General features: G+C 38.3%; 1 protein-coding gene across 7 annotated transcripts in view; it reads right to left on the reverse strand.

Moving 5' to 3' along the window:
* The window catches only part of dlgap2a (discs, large (Drosophila) homolog-associated protein 2a), a 189,452-nt gene that overhangs the window by 97,139 nt on the left and 71,075 nt on the right, over positions 1 to 21,238 (reverse strand). The window contains exon 2 of one of the 7 annotated variants that reach the window (XM_036210028.1): positions 9,858 to 9,890. The exons of the other annotated variants lie outside the window; for them this stretch is intronic. The gene's annotated coding sequence lies outside the window, so the exon portion shown is untranslated. The remainder of the gene's footprint in view (positions 1 to 9,857; positions 9,891 to 21,238) is intronic. 7 annotated transcript variants of the gene reach the window in all.

A 21,238-nucleotide genomic window follows, 5' to 3' on the forward strand; every position in this document is an offset into this window, starting at 1 on the left:
TTGTGATAAGCTCAAAGGATTGACTGCCAGCTGCACTTTTCCTTGGCGACTGTTGAAAAGAAATAAAATTGCTGGCAGTTTAAATAGCATGTTTTTAAATCCCTCTGCACTGGTCAGCTGCAGGCAATCTCTCCATGTCATTTTTCCTTTTTTATTCTCCCCGCTCGCTGCCTTTCTTCCTCTGTGAAATGGCTGGGGCTGACAGAAAGCTGCTGCTTTGCCGTCCCCTCGAACGTTAAGCTGCTGCAACATTGTGATGGTCTCCCTGGATTGAGAGAGGCTTTGCAAATACAAAGTTGCAGCATTGGCCGTCACGCCTTTTTTTGGTGGCGGGACGACGGTGTGGAGCAAATCTGCTGGCAGAGGGCAGTAAAGCTTTTACCAAAATCCATGTTGAGGAAGTCGCAGCACAAGCAATGAGTTCAATATTTTACACCACTTTAACCTAAGAGTGAGGGGTCTGTAAAGTGATACTTGGAAATGATACATGTACAGTTTTGTTAAGTTGCTGGAATAGTTCACATTTTGTTTCAATATTTCAGTGAAAATGAAAAATATAATAATAAAAATACCATTTAAAAACTACAAAAGAAATAAATGCCTTTAGTTATAGTATGGAAGCTTGATAAATCATTTCTTAAAATACTTGTCATTTGGTCACTCAATTTTCATCAACTTGATCAGTTAAACTGGCTTAAATAATGCACAAACACTATATTGCAAATACTGTTACCTCACCCATTCAAATGATCAGAATCAGGTGTCTTCATCACATGGACCGGCCACAGGTGTATGAAATGAAGATCTCAGACATGCAGTCTAAAATGTTTTCCAGAAGTTCTCCTTTATCAACTGACAGTAATAATTTACTTGTGAAAAGTCACATTCTTGTTTTTCCATCTCTGTTTGTACAATTGTAGCACAGCAGTAAACAGGCTTCTTGACCATTCCAATATGGCGCCCAACTTTGCGTACACAACAGGCTAGTATGCCATCTCTAGTGATAGATAACTCATTGGTTACAGCAATCTAGTTAGGAAAGGGGATTCCTCTTAGTATCCACTTACTTTACATTTATGCTGCCCATTCTAAAATAAAGCATGACTAGTGTGGGTATGAGGTACTAATAGTTCACTTGGGTCTTCAGATGGGAACCCTAAACAATAGAGACAACATACGGAGAAGACTAAACAATGTTTTTCAGCGCCCCAGAACCACCCCCCGTATTTGTCTGCAGCCATACCCTCAGCTCTATAAACACAAGTTGCTCATCAGCCAGCAGCAAGCAATCAGGAGACTGACAACTAGTTAACCCTAATGATTATTATGATAAATGGCAGTCTCCAAGATAGAGACGAGAAAGAGAGTGGGATGGAAAATGAAAGAGAATTTAGAGGCAGACATGCCCAAGGAGGGCTAGGATTATCTGCAATGCCGGTCTACAAGAAGAGACGAGGAAAAACAAAAAACACAATAAAGGGCAGATTTAGCACACCAACTTTAACATAAATTAGGGAGAAGCAACTCAGCTTCAAAACAATTTCCACTGAAAACCAGAAATCCACCTTGTTCACCAAAACATGCAAAAAAGAGTGGCCTCTGAATTGGCCCTAGGTGTGACTGTGATTGTGTGGCTTTGCGATGGAGTAGCAACCATTGACTGTATAAGAACACTGGACCAGGTGAGTGCGACATCATCCGTGGCATACTTCCAGCCAAATTAAGTCACATTAGTCGCTAATTTTTCCCTGTACGGATGCCACCATGCTAAGACCAGATATCATCAGCAAGCAGAGATTGGTCCCAGTCGGTTTCAGTCAACGTTTCTATAGCAACCACTTTCACCATTCAGGAATGAGCTTGTTGAAAGTCCGCACCACTACCACTTAAAAGCAGGTTTGAGAGAACCTGTCAATCGGATGTTTCAAATGTTCCAGATGGGGGCTGGCGGGCACCACATGCTTTTACTGAGGGATCTGATTGGTCAGTTTATAACTTGAATGACTTAGACTACAAAAGAAAATATATCATAAGTAAAAATAGGATCAGTAAACACATGTTTAAAAAGGTAGTAGAGCATGAATGGTTATTCTTACAACTATAGTGACTGAGTAATAGCTGTTTATTTCTCATTAGAAGTCAATGGGATGTTGGGTTTTTGGATTCGGCCTAGACTTCCATCTCCCTTTTTCTACATCTGTAGCCAGTTTTTACGTTTTTTTTTCCCATGGGCCATTGCTTCAGTTTTCCAAGGGAACTGTAAGCTCTATGAAATATACAGGTTCTGACTCAGACACCACTTCTAGCCTGAGGTTTGTGCAGGTCATATTCTGAGGACCTATAAGCTGGCTACCCAAGTCCCTGTTCACCTTCTCTCAGTTCTCTATGCTGATCCAACAGTCCAGTAATTTCCCCAAAAGCTTCCACAGTGCTACACTTCTCTTGCTACATCACATAAAAACACAATTCTCTGCTTCTTTTTCCACATTGCTGCATTTATTTTAATTTCCCTTCAGTTGTTGCTGCTGAACATCTTAGCACCTAATACTGCCTTTATGTAAATCTCCTGTGTGATAAGATTATTTAAAATGCAGAATTTCTTGACGTGAAGCCACCTCTAATTGCCTGTCTACATCGCATATGCCTCACTATGACACTTTTTTTCTCTCTCTCTACCCTCCCATCTGATTCACTGACCTTGTGGACATCTCGCAGCCTCTTCTTGCTTCTGAATTTCATTTACAACAGCTTTCTCTCATCAGCTTCAGATGTTCTGCTGGAATGGGTTTAAACCCCAGCCATCACGTTTGTGCTGCACCTGTCCAACAGCATCTCTGTCTCTGTGCTGCCTGAGCCTGTAGCTCGGCCTCGTCTTTCCTTCAGAAACTTTCGGAGCTCAACTCGACACAACTGTATCTCTGGATTCTGGTTAGGTCCTCTTCAGTCTTGCTTTACCAAGTTTGGTCTCCACTGTTAGACTTGTTTTCAGGAGTTCCAGCATGCGTCTTCCATGCAAAGTCGTGTTACCCCTTTCTAATGAAAACACAAACCTTCCCACCAACTTGTAGGGATATCATAGACCGGTCACAATCTGAGTGGCATATATCCATACTGCAAGCACTATAACTTCAGATTATCTGAAAGACCAGATGCAGAAAGCCAGAAAGCCTGCTATCTTAAGAATTAGTCACAACTGGCCTTACATGGTTAGATCTGTCTGTGGGCAAAAAACAAGCAAACCTGTATGGGGCACGCACGTGGTCCATATGAAATAGCCAGATTGTAGACCACTCTGTGAGTCCATAAAGAAAAAATGTTCTTGCTATGATTAACACATTGTAGCGAACATTTTTAGCAAACGTCCAAGAGTAAAGTAAGGATAAAGTGGTGCGTCATACATATTTGTCATTTTATAACCCCCTAAATCCTGTGGATTGTGATAGAGGTGTGATAAGTATAGGGCACCTGCATCCCCTGTACAGGTTTAACCAAACAGTCCATATCTGGTCATGAAGGAAGTCGTGATTGATGCTTCCTAATGACTACAGTGAGGCGTAAGGGCATCGAACGACAGCGTCTCTCGTCATCACAAGTGCATACAGTTTACACTAGCCTTACAAATACTTCACAATACACATATGGGACACTTGTGCCTTCCATTTTCAATGAGCCTTAAGGGAACTGCAAGACACACCTGAGCTCACCTGACAATGTGGCTACTCTTCTCTATAGACTTCAATAGATCCAGACAACTAAAAAACCCATATAACATGTACAAGTCAGCATTCATGCAAACTTTCAATTGGTTTTACTGGCTTAGTTGGAATGGGTTTTCCATAGGAATAGTTCCTGAACAGTTTTCAGAGCTCTTTGACTCCATCTAGAGTGGCCCCTAAACTGATCCTTGGGGCACTCCCCCAATCAGACCGAGTGGACTCCACTGCCTATGAACTACATTTTAATAGTTACATGATTATTAAACTGCATAAATGTTCTAAAAGTCAATTAGACTTTGATTTTACCATTTGGGAATTTCTTGTTAGCATTGGACAAACACAGGATAAGCCTGACACGATCCATCGGATCTTGACTGAACATGTTTGGATTTTTATTAAAGCTGTCACAACAAGCATTTGAAAGGTGGGTTCTCCAATAATATCAAATCTGGAGTTTAATGTTAAGGGGGCAACTGTCAAAAAGGCTTTGGTTTTTCAGTAATGTTAAGGCCACACTGTCAAAAACAGTCCACCCTTCACCATTGCTCCAAAGCAGCTATTATTCATACCTCAGTGTTTTTCTATCTGTAGCAAGACAGTTTACAGAGGTAGCTGGGTAAAGGTCATCTCATTTTTTTTTTCAGTAAAAAGTTAGGTTACTTTATGCCACGGTACTTTCTTATGTGAATGTCTTTTCCATTCCACTGTTGTCTTGGTGTACTTCATTTCAAATTATTGATATGGTTCATTTCACACAGCAACCCCAGGAAAAAAACTTGAATTGGTGCATTAAAAAAATGAACAGATCTCTCAACGTCCTTGCACAAGACAGTCCGGGCAGAAATAATGACCTCAACAGAAAGAATTATGCAGCATCTTCACCAAACAAAGCGCCTTCAGCATTCTAGACTCTAACATACATCAGACTCGATGAGAAATATTATTCGTGATTTTTATTGTGTGTTTGTCTATGAGCCACAACTGAGAGGGTTACTGAGTTCAAAGATAAACAGACCCAGTAAGGCATGTCGCCCTAACTACAAATTCAGCAGAATAGATAGGAGCAACTAGTGCAAATGAAAACGCTTGCTCTTTAGTCCCTCTCACATTATTGTTCTCTTTATCTGTCCATCTGGATAGATTATTATCTGCAGGCATTAAGGCCCGGTTGGACTTGTAAGATACACACTGGCAATTTCAGACTTTTCTAACAGGGGTGCATAGTGCATAGCGTCTGCTCCTTCCTGGGAATTTCTTAGAGACAAATCCAATGCTGTGCCTATGACAATGCAACTTTTTAAAAAGATGTTTGACGTTTTTGCCTGTGACGGCAAAACATGATCAGTAGCATGAAAAAATATACATTACCATATAAAACCTGGACAAAATAAGAAAAATGTTTTAAAACAGGTTTAAAAATACTGTATTTTATTGCTGTAAAATCACTATATACCAAAGTGAATGGGAAAATCTTTGTTCTTGTAATAAACCCTAGTGGCTACTTGGTGAACTGACCTGGTTCCAGGTTCTTTCCTATTTAAACATCTTCAAGCTTTATTACAGTACTTTTATAATACGGTCCCAATGGACCAATCCCTACGGCCAGCAGCAGCTCTGATTGGATGAGTAAATGTCACGGGACAGCGGCCATCCATATAAAGTGCAACCAGCACTTAGGTTTCCATGCGGTGGCATTTAGTTGATATGTGACTGTTTTCTAAGAGATCAGGCAAAGGAAAACATAATTTACAGAATTCAACATGTATCTTGTTTTCTATTAACCAAAAAAGAAAAAAAGGGTTTTGTCCCCACAAGGAGAACAGAGATGAAAAATAAAACTTTCCATCTTGTATCTGATAAAAATCTTTGGCAAATCCAATAAGTGCTTTCAAAGTTACTTCCCTTTAATGAAAATGTTGCTTTTTTTTAGCATTTGGAGCCTTTTAAATCTGGTTTATGTCAAGTCTTTTACATTGTTCCACGGTGTTTTAACATTGACTGGTGGCCGTGGTGCAGCAGTAGGGTGTTCGACTCCTGATAGCTAGAATTAAGTTCAGGCGTCAAGGGATTAAACGATTCTGTGGTTCTGCAATGTACATTTTTTCCAGCACTTTTTGTAATTCTCATTAAATTTCAAAGCTCATGTTTATAGCTTAAAAAAAGAGCATGTCTGTTAATGGCTGGGGGGCTAAAAATGTTTGCAATTTCTTTTCAAACACAGTGCAGCGAAACAAAATGCACCAAGAATATCTTATGAGAAAAAGGGAAAAAAGCTTATTTGACTTATAGCTTCCAAACACTTGTGAAAATGTGCAACTCCACATTTGCCCTTTTCTTCCCCCGACTGTCAGAACGAATGCAGCCTAAAAATAAGCTGAAACAGATCCAATCCACACAGCGTTCACTCTGCCTCACAAAAGGCTCGGAAATATTAATATTTGATGTGATCTAGATACAAAGCAGCTTTTAAAGGATGCCACCATAACAGAGAAGCTGTCATTAGTCATAACTCTGATTGTAGACCTTTTCAGAGCAAAACACATTTTCTCCGCCTGCGCTAGACTCAAACACTCAGTGAAAATGCCCACAGAAAAAACAGAAGATATGCAAAAACAACTTCTGTGATTTCTTGTTTATTTTTTTGTGCTCACATGAATTTTCAAAATCATCTCTTTTATGGGGAAAACATTATTATGAGACTATTAAGGATTGAAGGGATGATTTTCCTTCTGTTGAACCACAGATTAATTGTTGATCTTCAGTGCCGCTTCCTCGTCTGGTGAAAGCATCTTTTCACAGATCTTGTTAAAAGCCGTCTTTCTTAAGAAGTGCTCCTCAAAAAGCTCACAATCTGAAGTGTGCAATTATATTTCCAGAGGAAAATTAATTTGTTGTGGGGTGATGTTAAAATGGGGGAAAAATTGTCCCACAAGTACAGTTGTGAAAATAATAAAATCTGTTCAAAGGACTAAAGTATTTTTGGATCAAGGGGCAATGTTAGTCAAAACTGTCAAACATTTAATTTGAGACCATTTTAGATTTGTTTTTATTTTTTTTAATCCTATCAATATTTAATATATTTAAAATCTGATTTAAGATACAGCCATTGGCTGTATAAGAGAACTGGACTGAGTGACCCCTCCCTTTGAACATTTTAAACAGGAAATATATGCTGGTTCCAAAAAGCCAAATAGAGATATGATCAGCTATTATTATATTTGTCAGAATAACCTCTAATGCATATTTTTAAACATACATGTTCTTGATCATTCTTATTTTATATCTATTTTTTTGTCTAGCAACTTATTCAAGTTATAAACTGACCAATAAGATGCTTTAATAAAAGCATCCGGTCTGTCGTCCAACATTCAGAATGTCTAATTAACAGATTTTCCCAAACAAGTGGTAGGGGTGTGGACTTCCAACAAGCTCACTCCTGATTGGGGAAAGTGGTTGCCATAGAGACGTTGACTCAGACCAACTTGGACAAATCACAGTTTACTGACGATGTTTGGTTTCAACATGGCAGGATCCGTACTATAAAAAATGGCAACTTAACTGGCCTAATTTCCTTAGAGCCAGAAGTAAGTCATACTCACTCGGTCCAGTTATCATATACAGTCAATGGACCCAACTTAAATTTTGATCTTTTGACTGATAAATGAAACCGTAACTCTTCAGTTCCGTGACAGCTTCTCTGCTGGTACAGTGAGGCAAAAGAAGTATTCAGTCAGCCACTGGTTGTGCAAATTCTCCCACTTAAAAAGAAGAGAGAATCCTGTAATTTTCATCATAGGTAAACCTCAACTATGAGAGACAAAATGAGGAAAAAAAATCAAATTGTCTGATTTGTAATTTATTAGTAAATTATGGTGGAAAATACGTATTTGGTCATTAACAAAAGTTCAACTCAATACTTTGTTTTCTGCCCTTTGTTGGCAATGACTGCAGTAAAATGTTTTCTGCAAGTCTTCACAAGGTTTTCACAAAGTGTTGCTGGTATTTTTGGTCCATTCCTCCATGCAGATCTCCTCGAGAGCCGTGATGTTTTGGGGCTGTCTGTGGGGAATTTTGTTTCTGGTGTCCTTAGACAGCTCTTTGGTCTTGGTCGTAGTGGAGTTTGTAGTGTGACTGTTTGAGGTTGTGGAAAGGTGTCTTTTATATCGACAACAAGTTCAAACAGGTGCCATTATTACAGGTATCGATTGGAGGACAGAGGATCATCTTACAGAAGAGCCAGAAATCTGGCCAAATACTTATTTTCCACCATCATTTTAAAATAAATTCTTTGAAAATCAGACAATGGGATTTTCTGGATTTTTTTTTCTCATTTTGTCTCTCAGAGTTGAGGTATACCTGGAATAAAGTACGGTAAGGTTTAAGTGGGAGAACTTGTGCAATTGGTGGCTGACTAAATTGTTTTTGCCCCGCCGTATTTTGTGTCTTATATTATGTTCATAAGGAACAGGTCATGTGATGCTAAACATTGCCTACACCTTCCCTTTTATTGTATACAATAAACATAATTATAAACTAGACCAGGGGTCTGCAACCATTAACAGTAAATTTGGGTCTGTTTTCTACTGATAGAAACTTAATAGGAGCCACAAAGTCTGATTTTGATTCTGCTGTCCTTGCATTAAAATGTTTTTTTAATACTAAATATGAATTATGCATCTTTTCTGGCATGAACAAAAACAGAAATATAAAGAGAAAATAGCACTTTCTTAAAATGTGAAATTATTTTTTACATTTGACAGAAGCCCCTATGAATTCCTTTCAAAATAAAAGACGTCTTGTTTCAAATCGGATCACAGCAGTGCAGCTATAAAAATCTTTACATATTTTATCTGTGAAGTGCACCTCAGTCATACATTTTTTAAACTAATATAAATAAAAACAATACTATTATTTTATTTTTCTTTAGCCAGAGAGTCACTATGGAGAGGTTAAAGAGCCGCAGGTTGCAGAATCATGGTCCAGATTGTGTAGCAAGCTCCTAGTGGTCACGACTTGAACTGCACCTTGCTCTAAATCCTTTAGCTTTTGAAAAGAACCATTCTGGGAGTGGATTATTTGCCTCTTTTGGCCCACAAATTGCTGTTTGTTCATACTTTGCATTCAAGTATCTATAGGAACGAACTCTGTAAAGGTGTTTCTTGTTGTTCTGGCGACATCAAGTTTGTCTAGATGTTTCTTTGCTATTGAAGCAACAGTGCAAAAGTGTCTGGAAATGATGCTCCAGCTCTAAACCCACTCACCCTCATAAGATATTGCATACATGCACACACACTTCCCATCCTTCATGCAGTCTCCCTCTCCCACTGGCCTGTCTCAGCAGGAAGGTCACAAGAACACAGTTATTATGCTCGATTTGATTACGTCCTAATCCAATCAAGCAAAGCAGAGAGAGACCCATTGATTTTTGAGACATAAAATTGTACTTATTGGGCTTAGAGGCACATGGCTGATTTCTGGACAAGGTTAAAGCCGCAGTGAAATATTATGTCTGTCACAGAGTCCATAAGGAAATACGTTTTGCGATCATGTCTTAGCTCTTGCTGGTTAACATTTCATCTGGTCTATTTTCTGTAGAACACCAAGCACATGTAATGTAGCTGAGCACAAAAGGAAAGAGGATCCCGGCATAAATATGTCATGCAAAGAGAAGGCTTCATGATGAAATGGAGCGAAATATATGAATCAGAAATGAAGGAGGCATCAGGAACAAGACAAAAGCTCCTGATTTAGCTTAAGATAGTTTGTCCAATAAAGTACTAATTTCAGCAAAGTTTAACAGAAATGTGAAAAAGAAGCAGCAAAAGGTTAGAAAAGACTCAGAAAGCGCCCTTCAGCCGTCATGCTGTCAACCAATCCTGTCAGCGAGAACAGAAACATGATTGGCTGCCGGGATTATATGTTCTTCAGCAATGCAATCCTACACACGGGGCCTCTTTCAAACGGATGCAGTTTCTGCAGGAGCATCACCAGTAGGATGCATTTGGCGATGAGGACTGAAGAACATTGTTTCTGCGGTGAAGTGACGCCCACGCTCCACTTCCCACCCTCCTCCAGCAGCCAGCAACAAGCCGGGAGATGACAATGACGAGAGCTTTCAGAAAATGGCAAAGGCCCACTCACCTTCTGGTTCACCACACAGTGTGCACTGTGATTCTAAACAAGGACCAGAGAGAGACAACAGGAGATTAATAGAAGCGACACATATGTGGTGCGTGGTTGAGCATGTGTGTTCTGACAAACATTTACATCTTCGCCCTCCGTGTGAAAATATCAACTGCTATTCAAGATTTTGTATCCCTCTGTCATAGTCAGGCATGGAAATAAAAGGTAAACAAAGAATCCAATACCTTAGCAGAACCCATGTGCAGCAGAACATTACAAATAATATGATCATCAGCTTCACGCAGCTGCATGGATGACAAGATAATTCATCACTTTGACATGCAAAGAGTCAACAAATGTGAGCAAAGAAACCTAGATGAGACTTTAAAATGCACTATAATGTACGGTGGCCTTTAAGTGCAAATCATTCAACGCAAAAACATATCATACTGTTATTTAAAAAGTCAAAACAACTAATAGAAAAGGAACCTTACATTTTAAAGACTCGTCTTTTCAATGAGTCTTCTGGCCACGCCCACTGAAAATTGAGCTCAATCAACTCCTCACCACAGTTCACAAATCATCCAATCAGCCATGTCCCACACTACCTATCATTCTTGGTGTATGCAAAAAAGACACTTTTTTTTTAAACAAAATGAAATGTTTAAAAATGAAACACGAGTAGGAACCGGAGGTAAGTACTATGGGACATCACTGATTAGATGAAGACAATTATCCATTATATTGACCAAAAGTTGTATTTCGTGAAGCGCTACTGAATATTCTTTCAACTGTAACAATTATTGGTAATAGGATCGCAGACCTATAGAAGATCTTTGGGTTTTTTCGTCTCACGCAGCCCAGAGTGTACAAAACCCAACCAATAATCAACTGATTGTATTGGAGACAAAAAACAACTACAAACAAAACATTAATAATAACATTGATAAAGGGAGTTGACCCTATCAAAATAAGAGCACAACCAGGTTGGACAGATTTAAAGGACAGGCCAAGGTTACACAACTAATCATAAAACATTTTAATTAGTTGTCTATTTTTTTTTTTGGTATTTTGGCTGTCATGGTAAAATCAAACGTAATGTTTTTTTAATCTTTTGTTTTGCTTTTTTAATTGATCTTTAACATGTTTCTGGTTGAATTATTTGCCGATGTTATATGCACTTCAGAGCCGCTCTATAAAGTCATTTTCTAATCTCTGCATTCCGTTGTTTCTAATTAGTAAATTTGCTGTAAGTCAGTTCAAAGGAAAAAAAACACCTTTTTCTAGTTTTTGTCATTTTTTTTCTCTGCAAAATAACACACGCATCACTTAATTTTCAATAACATTCAACATATTTCAGCGTGATTAATCAAAAACAAACAGTTATTAAGAGCCTTTCCTCAGCAGAGACAGGCAGTGGGAATAATGAGGCGAGCAGCGATGAAAACGAGCGTCATGCCTTCAGGCCTGGCGTTGAAGGGATGGCCTCAAAAACAGCTGCTGTGTGGTTTGTCTCCAATTTCTCCTTCATCTAATCATCACTAATTGAGGTCTTGATAAGAGCAGCAGAAACTTTGAATTGATGACTCGACACCTTTTTTTTTTTTTTTTTTTCTCCTGACAAATCAGGAACACAGCTGTTGCTCGGCGCCTGTCCTCAGATGACCTTGGCTTGTGAAAAGCGAGGCCGGCCTGTGAATAAAAGAGGCCGTTTTAATGCTGTTCCTGTCAGAGAGGACTGGTTGTAAACGGACACAGCATTGTGGGTTATTAAACCCCCTGCTGGTCACTTTCTGGGGCTTTGTGATAACACTTGGCTTCAAACGCTAACATTTTCTCGCACGCTGAGGGCGGTTCCTGACAATATCAACTAAATAGATGCCCGTATGCTTAAGCACAAATCAAAAAAGGGGCTGTTGTTTCTGCAAGAACACAAAGTGTTAGGGACCTTTAAATGCAATCAAGGTAAAATAAACACAGCTGTTATTACCACCTTGTGGGAGTAATTGCATTGTCCTTTTCTGGGGGCAAGCAGTGTTTTGGATATGAGGAGGTTGAGCACAGTAGAGTGCCACAGGTGAAGTGGCAGACAGTAAAAGCCTTGAGAGAATTTACTGATTTAATTAGCCTTTTTTTACTTTCCTACTCCCAGCTGTATAATTCCACAGAGTCAAAGCAATTGGCTCTATTAGTTTGTCCTGCCTGCTTAAATTTAAGGCTCTTTCAAATCGCCATGTGTGCAGCAGTATTGATTCTGGTGAGGCAATTTTTACAGTAAGGGAAGTGTTCCTGGGCAATTCTCATTTGCTTTTCAATTGGAAGTGTAAATCGGCTGACAGCCAGCGGCCATGGGGAAAACGTATTACGCTTCTGCATTTGGGGAAAAAAGGAGTGTGCGGTGCAAATGTGGGTCACCAGGGCTTCAGAAAGATTTTAAAACCCTCAATCTCTTTTTATAATCTTTTAGAACACAATTTTCTAGCAAAAGAAATAAAAAATTGAGATCCAACATTGTTTTATAGAGGATTATGAAAAAAATGTACTGCCCTTACCGCATGGAAGTAGCATGCTGTGAACTTAACAACTCACTTTATCATTGTTTTTAAATTAGGATCCTAATTAAAATGTATGTTATTTTTTCTGAACAAAAAAGAGATCACATGTAAAGAAATACACTAAAAACAATGACACAAAAACCTGGAAAACATTTTTGTGTCAGTAAAAATATATTTATACAAATATTTCTCCACTTTTACACCTTCAAAATACAATACTGAAAAAAACTGTGAAGTTTTATACAAAGCGTTAATTAATCAACATTTTGTTGCCAAGAAACAAGAAAAGTCAAATTAACTTATAAGTTTGTAGGTTTTTCAACCAGGAAATAAGATTATTAAAGGATAAGTAAGCCTTAAAAATATATATAAAAAAAAACTGTAAATCCTTGGCTGTTAAAAAGTATAAAAGTTTACTAAGGGTGTTTCCGACTAAACCGAGTCTACTTAACTTACTTAATTTGGACCGGATTGAGTCCAGAACCTTGAGTTTAATCTAAAGTTATTTTCAGTCATTGGCCAAAAAATTACAAAGGGGGGGGGGCATAAAAAAAAGTTCAGCACGCTGTCTTGTGGGGTCCAGATGACCCCACTTTTAACGTAAACATGCCGAGGATAGCACAAGGGTTTCACAAACCGAATGTCTGAATACACCCTAAATAGGTTTCAAAACCGTGCAACGGCTGGGATTTTTCCATAGGTATCATGTTCCACCTCTGAAAATATTCACAGTAAAGTTAAATCTGAGCAAGAATTAGAGTAATGCAAGAAATTAACAAGTTTCTCCTTATTGTCAACAAACATGAGAATTTTGAATGTTCAATTTTAAGAGAGAAAAAAAATCCTTTTAAAAATAGCATAAGCATGAGTCGAGTTTGTTATGAAGCAAAGGACATAGTTTTAACATAAACCTTTAGTTAGAATGAATAAGCACAGAGATAAACAAAAATATAATAATTTAGATTTTGTGAAAACTTCTAGTCATCTAGAAAATTATTAACTTCATTTTAAGATCATTTCGAAAAGGATTCAATTGCATTTATATTTCACCTTCAACTCGTCTGAGACTGTCACATAACAGGAAAAAAATGTTGTTTTCAGTCAAATCCTAACAAGTAGGAAATATATATATATAAATATGTCTGCAAGATCTCAGTTATGATTCAATTATAAACCAGACTAAAATGATTAAAATCTTAACAGAGATGAATGTAAACAAATGTCACTCTAAAGGTCAAAGCATCATTGCAAATAAAATAAAGAAAAACTTTGAATTATTTTTACAAATGCGAATCCAAATGTTAGATTATTCAATTAAATGTCTAACAAGTTTTTTTCTTAAAAATATGATGTTTAGTTATTGCATTTGTATTGTTTCAACTTTTTCTGGGAATAAATCATTTCTGTTCACTTATTTATGACTGGAGGTCTGGAAAAACATTGAAACAATAGCAAGCATGTCAGTTATTGTTTTTGGGTCGTTTTTGCCAGTTTTCTAGTCATAATTTGACAAAATAATCACTGAATGCAGCAAATGTTTACATCAATAATACAACAAAAACCCCATTTAGTCATGTGGTGTGTTTAAAACTGAAGCCACAGTGAAGTAAAGGATCCTTATTTAATCATTCAAGTTAAGAAATTGAAAAAGAAAATGTTTCCAAGCAACTGCTTGAGTGGCACTTTGTCATTTTTTCTGAAAAAAAGAAAGAAGGCAAGAAATGATGTAATTACAACAGGTCAATGACTTAAGGAGTCCATGTTTTTATTAACTAAACATGATTTCATAAAAGAAGAATAGCAGATGTGTCCGTGCCTCATAAGTCTACCATGTTGAGAGGGCTCCTCTCACAGGATGCTAACACCTAATTCCCAGGAGCTTGTCCGTGCTTTCCCCTGATATCTAACAGTCTTTCAACAGAGCAAACAAGGAGAACAAATTCTTATCTTTGAAGTGATAATGTATTCATGCATAATTAAAGCCATCATTTCCATACATGTACTGCTTTCTTACACCTCCCCTAGTGGCTGATCTCACTTTGCACTCGCTCTGTATTTTCTCTCCCTTCTTTCCAGTCATATGATGAGGTGCAGGCGCTAATTAGCTAACGCTAACGCCGGTAAGTTTTTTTTTTTTTTTAGTTTTGACAAGAATAAAATGTTCTTGAGGAGATAAAGAACACTTTTGGCACGCCAAAGTGAGAGAGAGCAGCATAAACTGTGACTCGTGATAAAGCACAAAAACTTTTCAACGACGACTTTGAAATGTACCAGAAGCTGCACACATATTAGCCTACAGCTAGCAATCCACAAACAAAGACTTGTTTATAGGGAATCTCTGGCAGAAGAACTGAAAACAATAACAAATAGACAAAGAAATGCTCACAAATTGAACATTTCACTGCCACACTTAACTGTTGAGATGGTCACCAATTTTAGTTTACTTTCCTCTTGACCAGGGTCATTTGTCTTCTGCGGGGCGCCCTGTGTGCGTGCAGCCTCCCCCGGGGGCTGATCCAGCACTTCTTAGAGGAGACACAGAGCTGAGCATAAAGCTAGATGAGAAACCTGGCAGTGTGCTTTAGGTCCTGCCTGCCTCATCAGCTGTTAATTATACCGCACTGTCACACACGTTTAAGCCGGACGCAGCGCACCCATAAACTCTGCACTGTTCGTCAACACGCCTCGCTCTAAATATTTATGTACAAAACACACATTTTATGAAGTCAATGTATGTGGATGACTGAGTGCTGGGGCATAAATTCAAAGAAATTGATTTTAAAGGGTTAAAGCTGTAGAAGGAGGATGGCCTGATGGAAATATTGTTAACATTTTAATGAGTTAAAATAGGATTTGCACTAAAAAGAATAGAATAAAATTATTTATCATCATACAAGGAGCATGAAGAAATTTGAGGCAGTCAAAATATAATAATAATAATTGTTTGGGGGATATTTTTTAGGCACACATTTGGCCCATTAGCACTAACTGAGCATGATTTGGTTATACTAGTGTCAGGAGTCAGTGCTCTGTCTTCCTATCTAGTCAGCGGCAGGAGCCATCTCCAGAGTACTGTCTGCACTACATCTCCCAGCAACCCCAGCACACAGTCCCTAGATGCTGCTCAGCTGTCTCCAATCTGACAATCACCCACCTGATTCTTAAGCAGCATACAGAGCCACACTCTGTGTGATGTATTGATTATTAATTAATACAGACATATTAGCACATATTCTTTTAATTGGGTTAATCTCTTGATTATCCCAATGATTATCAGACATGATGTCCGTTCATGTGTGATAATGCACACCTGGAAGGGCATTATCCCACTCATAGAATGGTCATTTATGAAAAAAATTAAAATTGAAATCAATGATTAAGACTTCAATTCTGTTGCATTTTTTAAACTGGATTTGAGGTGCATTGTGTTGCTATGGTAACAGCTCCAGTCGTAGCACTGATCTAGCTCAGCTCTCACTCTTTCCTTTCTGAGGAAAGTGATCGTCATGAGAAGTTAAGCAAAGCATCATTTCACAGGGAAACTTTACTTCTTAACACATGATTTTCTCCAGATTGTGAGGCAAAAGTTTTTTTTTGTTTTAAAGAAACAAAGCTGTTGTGATAAACTGTGGAATAATGTATGTCAACATATGTATTATGGTATTGATAAGAATAACAATAATGAAGGAGTCTCAAAAAGCTATTTTGAGGTCCATATTCTTAAAAAAAATCCCAAATACAAAGGAAATCTGCAGATATTATATATAAAAGTCCACTACCTTTTCTTTTTTTTTTTAGAAAACCACAATCAATATAGTAGCCCACTGCCTTAAAAGATGTGTGCACAAAATAACATTGATTTGTTTGTTTTAAATCAATTTCTTAAGTCAAACCCTCAGAGACAAACTTTTATTTTTTAAAAGGCAGGAACTTGGCATAGGTTATGTGGAAAGTCTATTAGGAACAGAAGATTTCAGTAAGAAAAGAACATTTTGCAAAATAAAGCTTAACTAATTTAAAAGGTCATATTAAACTTTGAAGCTTTTTAGAATTAACACTTAACTGCACCTCAACAAGAATTCAAACCTGTCACTCAGCTGAGTTGTGGGTCTTCTGGAGTGAAGAACCATTTGTTCAAGAAGTTTTCATTAAAAGCAGAACAATTATTTCATTTATATGTTTAACTGCACAATGTTGTAGAATAGAGGGCTCTCATTAGCGAGGATTTAGACAAGATCAAAAAAAGACAAAAGTGAGCTGCTAACATTTATTTCACCGCAGCTTCTCATGTGAATCACAGATAGAACAAGTAATTTAGCAGCACAGAATTCTGGGACATGAAAATCTTTTTTCTTTCATGAAGAGATTTCCAGTCTCTCCTGTGCTAAATGAGATACGATGAAACTGTCTTATTTAGAATTTGAAAGATTTAACCAGCTCTTACTTTATGTTTAATGAGTTTTTTTCAAATAAGTAAAAGAACCTCATTTGAATGCACATAATCACCCTCAGTCACTTAGACGTAAAAACCTTTTGAATTCTTGTTACCCGTTCACCCCGTCATCCTCACCAGCAATTAGCCACATCCATAATTTAATTTACTCTCATTTAAATTCTGCTTGATTTAATTGTTTTTCTTCTAGATTGTAGATCAATTTAGTGCAGAATTGACTCAAAGCCATTATGAGTGATTATGTATTTTTCTGCCTTTTGATGCATTGATGAAGAATTAGCCTTCCTCCAGTTATCTATTGTTTTTGGGTCTGTCCATTGGTTCAGAACTGCACCGTGTAAGGGTAGAAAATGACTCGCTACCAGTTTCAATGACATGCAGTCAATTCCGTTGCACTTTTTTCAGGTTGAAGCCAGATATCATTAGTAAACAGTGATTGGTCAGAGCCATTGTTTCCATGGCAGCCACTCTAGCCAATCAGAAGTAAACTTGTTGGAAAACAGGCTTCACAAAATTTGCCAAATGTTCAAGGCACCTGATTGGCCTGTTTCTAACTTTAGTAACTGTCACTACAGAAAAAAAATCATGACAAAAATAATTAGGATTATCACTAATATGGTAAAAATGGAAGCAAGGCAAAAATGGTTATTCTGACTGATAATAGCAGTTTATTTCTCAATAGAAGTCTATGAGATTTAGACAGTCCAGTTCTCATACAGTCAATGGATCCAATGTTTATTCCAAAAGACTTCTTCACACTTAATGCTGGAAGAACAGCCATGTTGCTTTAGATCGGCAGTTCCTGGTTAGACTAAAGAAACGTTCAAAAGTTGCTTGTGAATTGTTTGGCCTTGAATCCCACTAATGGACAGAGTGAATGTTTACTTCCATTGAGAAAAAGGACAGACTGTTGTAAATGTAGGTCTTGGATTAGATCACTATTCAGTTTCAAGTTTATCCATGTTACTTTTAATCAAACTGAGGTAGCGCACATTGAAATATGTGAAATTGATCTAAATGCAGTAATACTCTTGGCTTTCTGATAATATGCAAAACCAAGTGTTAGAACTAATATTCAGAAAATGCGGATAGCTTTGAGCTAACAACATGAGCTGTCAACACATGTATTTTCTTCCCAAACTAAGCTTCCCTGATTCTACACTTAGAAGCAGTGACATGAACAAAACCAAACTACTCCTGAGAGCTTGCTTTTATCTGTGAGTGGGTGCATATTTAAATATGTTTTTCCTCTCATCTGCAAGTCCTGACACACTGTGCAATCCAGATATGCATTCATAAATTGATGCCTTCCCACAAAAGTGCTTGCGTGCACTCCGTTCTGCAAGGATAAACACAATGTGTTTGCACTGCGAGTGTTTGCACATGTGAAGCAACATTTCATTTAGCAGTTTGCTTCTCGTGATAGCCCCTGAGCCTCACACATCATTGTGACAGTGTGACTGTGATGATAAGAGGCGGAGAGCAGACACGGGGTGGATGGCAGTGATGGGTTTGGTGGAAAAATGAAGAAGGTTGGTGGAAAGAATGAAAAAAAAAGGCTATATAACCTATTGTTTTCCAGCCACCCAAGGGTCACATTTAATAGCGAGTCCTAGGGGACGATGAAAGTCAAAAGCAGGGAACCATAAATATTTTCAGAGGGAGAAAAATGTTGAGAAATGTTCCCGCTTCTCAAACGTGTTGAAGTGAGGGGTGATGGATGCAAGGGGGGAGAGGTTGACGAGCGCTAACGAGAGGGATATGTGCTGGGAAAAGATGGAAGGAGAGGTGGACAAAAAGAAGACGGAAAGACTTGTGAAAAGGAGATAATGATGGCCTCCTTCACACCCCAGCAGAAATCTCTCTTACTGCGACATCACTGAGGAGGGCTGAGCTCAAAGATGACCATATTGAACCCTGTTAAAAGAGGCTGGCGGTAAGGCTATTAATGCCGTGTAGCTCATTTCTTCTCCTTCATTGCCACATACCCTTAGCTCATTTATCCCTTCATTTGACTAAATTTGTTAAAGTCCCCCTCCAATCAACTTTGGTCTTTTAATTAAGATTATGTTGTTTTAAGCCAACATTTTCTAGGACATAGTTTCTGCAGAGCGGCAGTTGTTCATTCAAAATGTGAAAGTTGTATCAAATCCTCCATGCAGATCTCCTCTAGAGCAGTGATGTTTCATGGGGTTGAGATCTGGAGACTGGCTAGGTCACTCCTTCGTCACCCGGGCAGTGTGTTTGGGACTGTTCTCATGCTGAAAGACCCAGCCACACTTACCCTTGCTGATGGAAGTTTTCACTCAAAATCTGACTACATGGCGCCATTCATTTTTTCCTGCATATGGATCAAATGTCCTGGTCTCTATACTGAAGAACAGCCCCAAGATTGCACATCTCAACCTCATAGAAAATCTTTGGAGCATTGACTATCAAGGTCAAGTGGGGCCTATATGGTATAAAAGTGGGCAGAAAATGTGGGTCCTGAATGTTTTTGTCGGCATTTTCTGTGGTGGCCCCATCTATGTTTTCCCACTTTGGCTCCACTGCCCAGGGACCGGACGCCTGCGCAGTGGAGCACGCTCCGCTGCGCATAGCCAGCCGCCTAATTTTTGTGGGGCCACCACAAAAAATATGGAACAAACCCATTAGGGGCCCACATTTTCTGTCCACTTTTAAACCATGCAGGGCCCACTAGGTCTTGGTGGCTGGGTGATTGCCCCACTGTATGACCTGCATCATGAGAACAATGCCAGAAAAACATGTTGAAAACACCAGAAACACCATTTTCATTGAAGTTTAACTTCTGTACGTGTTTGCTCAGATAAGAAAGTCGTGGTCAGGGTCAGTAACACAGTACTATCTAGGTCATTTATAACTGTCTACGGTGCATCCAACACCAGCTGATGAGCCGATGATGGATGTACAGGCAGACGGAGAATCATATTGCCCAAATCTTCTGTGTGTTTCAAACCCACTTCAGGGATCTCTTTTAATACTAGTGTAAATGTGGCACCAGAATATGTTTTGAAAGAGTTCTTGGCACACAGGACCTTATGAAAACAGACACCATTGTTTCCTTAATAAGTGTTTTTTGAAGGTCACAAAGGGAACAAGCCCCTCCACAAATACCTCTTTGATGGCTAATATCGTTGTCTGATATCTCTTCTGCCTATGAATCAATACATATTATTACTGTAATTGTAATTGCCAGCTGCCCCTATTTGTTCATCTGCAATGAAAGCAGAAATGGGGCTCTTTCAAGCATGAAAGGAATCAGGGAGGTCAGTAGAGCTGATACAACTGTCTATTGTTCAAATTCATTCAGACATTTTAGTTTCATCAACACAAAGCAAACAAGAAAAACTGAAGAAGCCAGTGACATATAAGGATGATTCATTTTGCTATTAAATGTCTATAACTTATACTTTTACTCATTTTTAACATAGGTAGGTCACTCGTCCACTCCCACAAACCCACGATGAACACGTTTACTCATTTTTCAAAGACAAAAAAATACTTCTGAGCAAATCACCATATTGCCAGGAAAAGGGGAGTTGTGACAAAGGTCTTTAATAGATTTAAACCTGGAAACATATTTCTGAGTACTGGCATGATTTTTCAAACAGCACAGCTGACAAAAATTACTTAAATTAAAAGTACACTTTCATGCCTGGGGAGGGTAATCAAACAACCTAATCAGGTGTGGACCGTCCATTGGCAAAGCAATACAATTTTACAGATGGAAGTGTTTGGGCAGTCCCAGCCCTAATTCGGACACGCTGTCCATCATGTTCTCTATCATAGATTGGCATGTTAGCTTGCTAACATTTACTAATTGGTTCTCAGTGGCTGAGCCAGTGGATGAATTGGAGTTAATTCTTCATGAAGGCCTCTGATGAAAGGTCAGAGCATCAATTACTCGACAATAATGGTTTATCCTGAGGACAGGAACCTGCAACCCATACATCACACAGATCTACCCGTTGTCTTCTGTGAGTCCTATTCTGAGGTTATAGATATCTAAAAAACTAGAACCATTAAAATATGCTGTGTGGACTTGTATCAAGTGTTTTTTTTTTTCATACCAAATGGTAGACCAGCTGATGGTGCTATTCCAGTAATCATGCAGCCAATGGGACTAAATACCGACAGCTGGTTGGATAATCTTAAAAAAAAAGAACATTTCCTTTTGAGTTAGTCAACATATTATCTAGAAATAGGAGCATGTGGTTGTATATCTCTGCCAATCTGCGGTTTTAGATCATGTCTGTTAGATATTACATTCACAAGAATGAAGGCTATTAAGGAAATATATTTTATTTCTTCTGACCTATTGTTAGTTAAATGTAATTTCCTCTTAGTTTTTATTATTAAATATATTTTTC

The sequence above is a fragment of the Oryzias melastigma genome, linkage group LG22 (genome assembly GCF_002922805.2).
Source record: "Oryzias melastigma strain HK-1 linkage group LG22, ASM292280v2, whole genome shotgun sequence".
Lineage (NCBI taxonomy): Eukaryota > Metazoa > Chordata > Actinopteri > Beloniformes > Adrianichthyidae > Oryzias > Oryzias melastigma.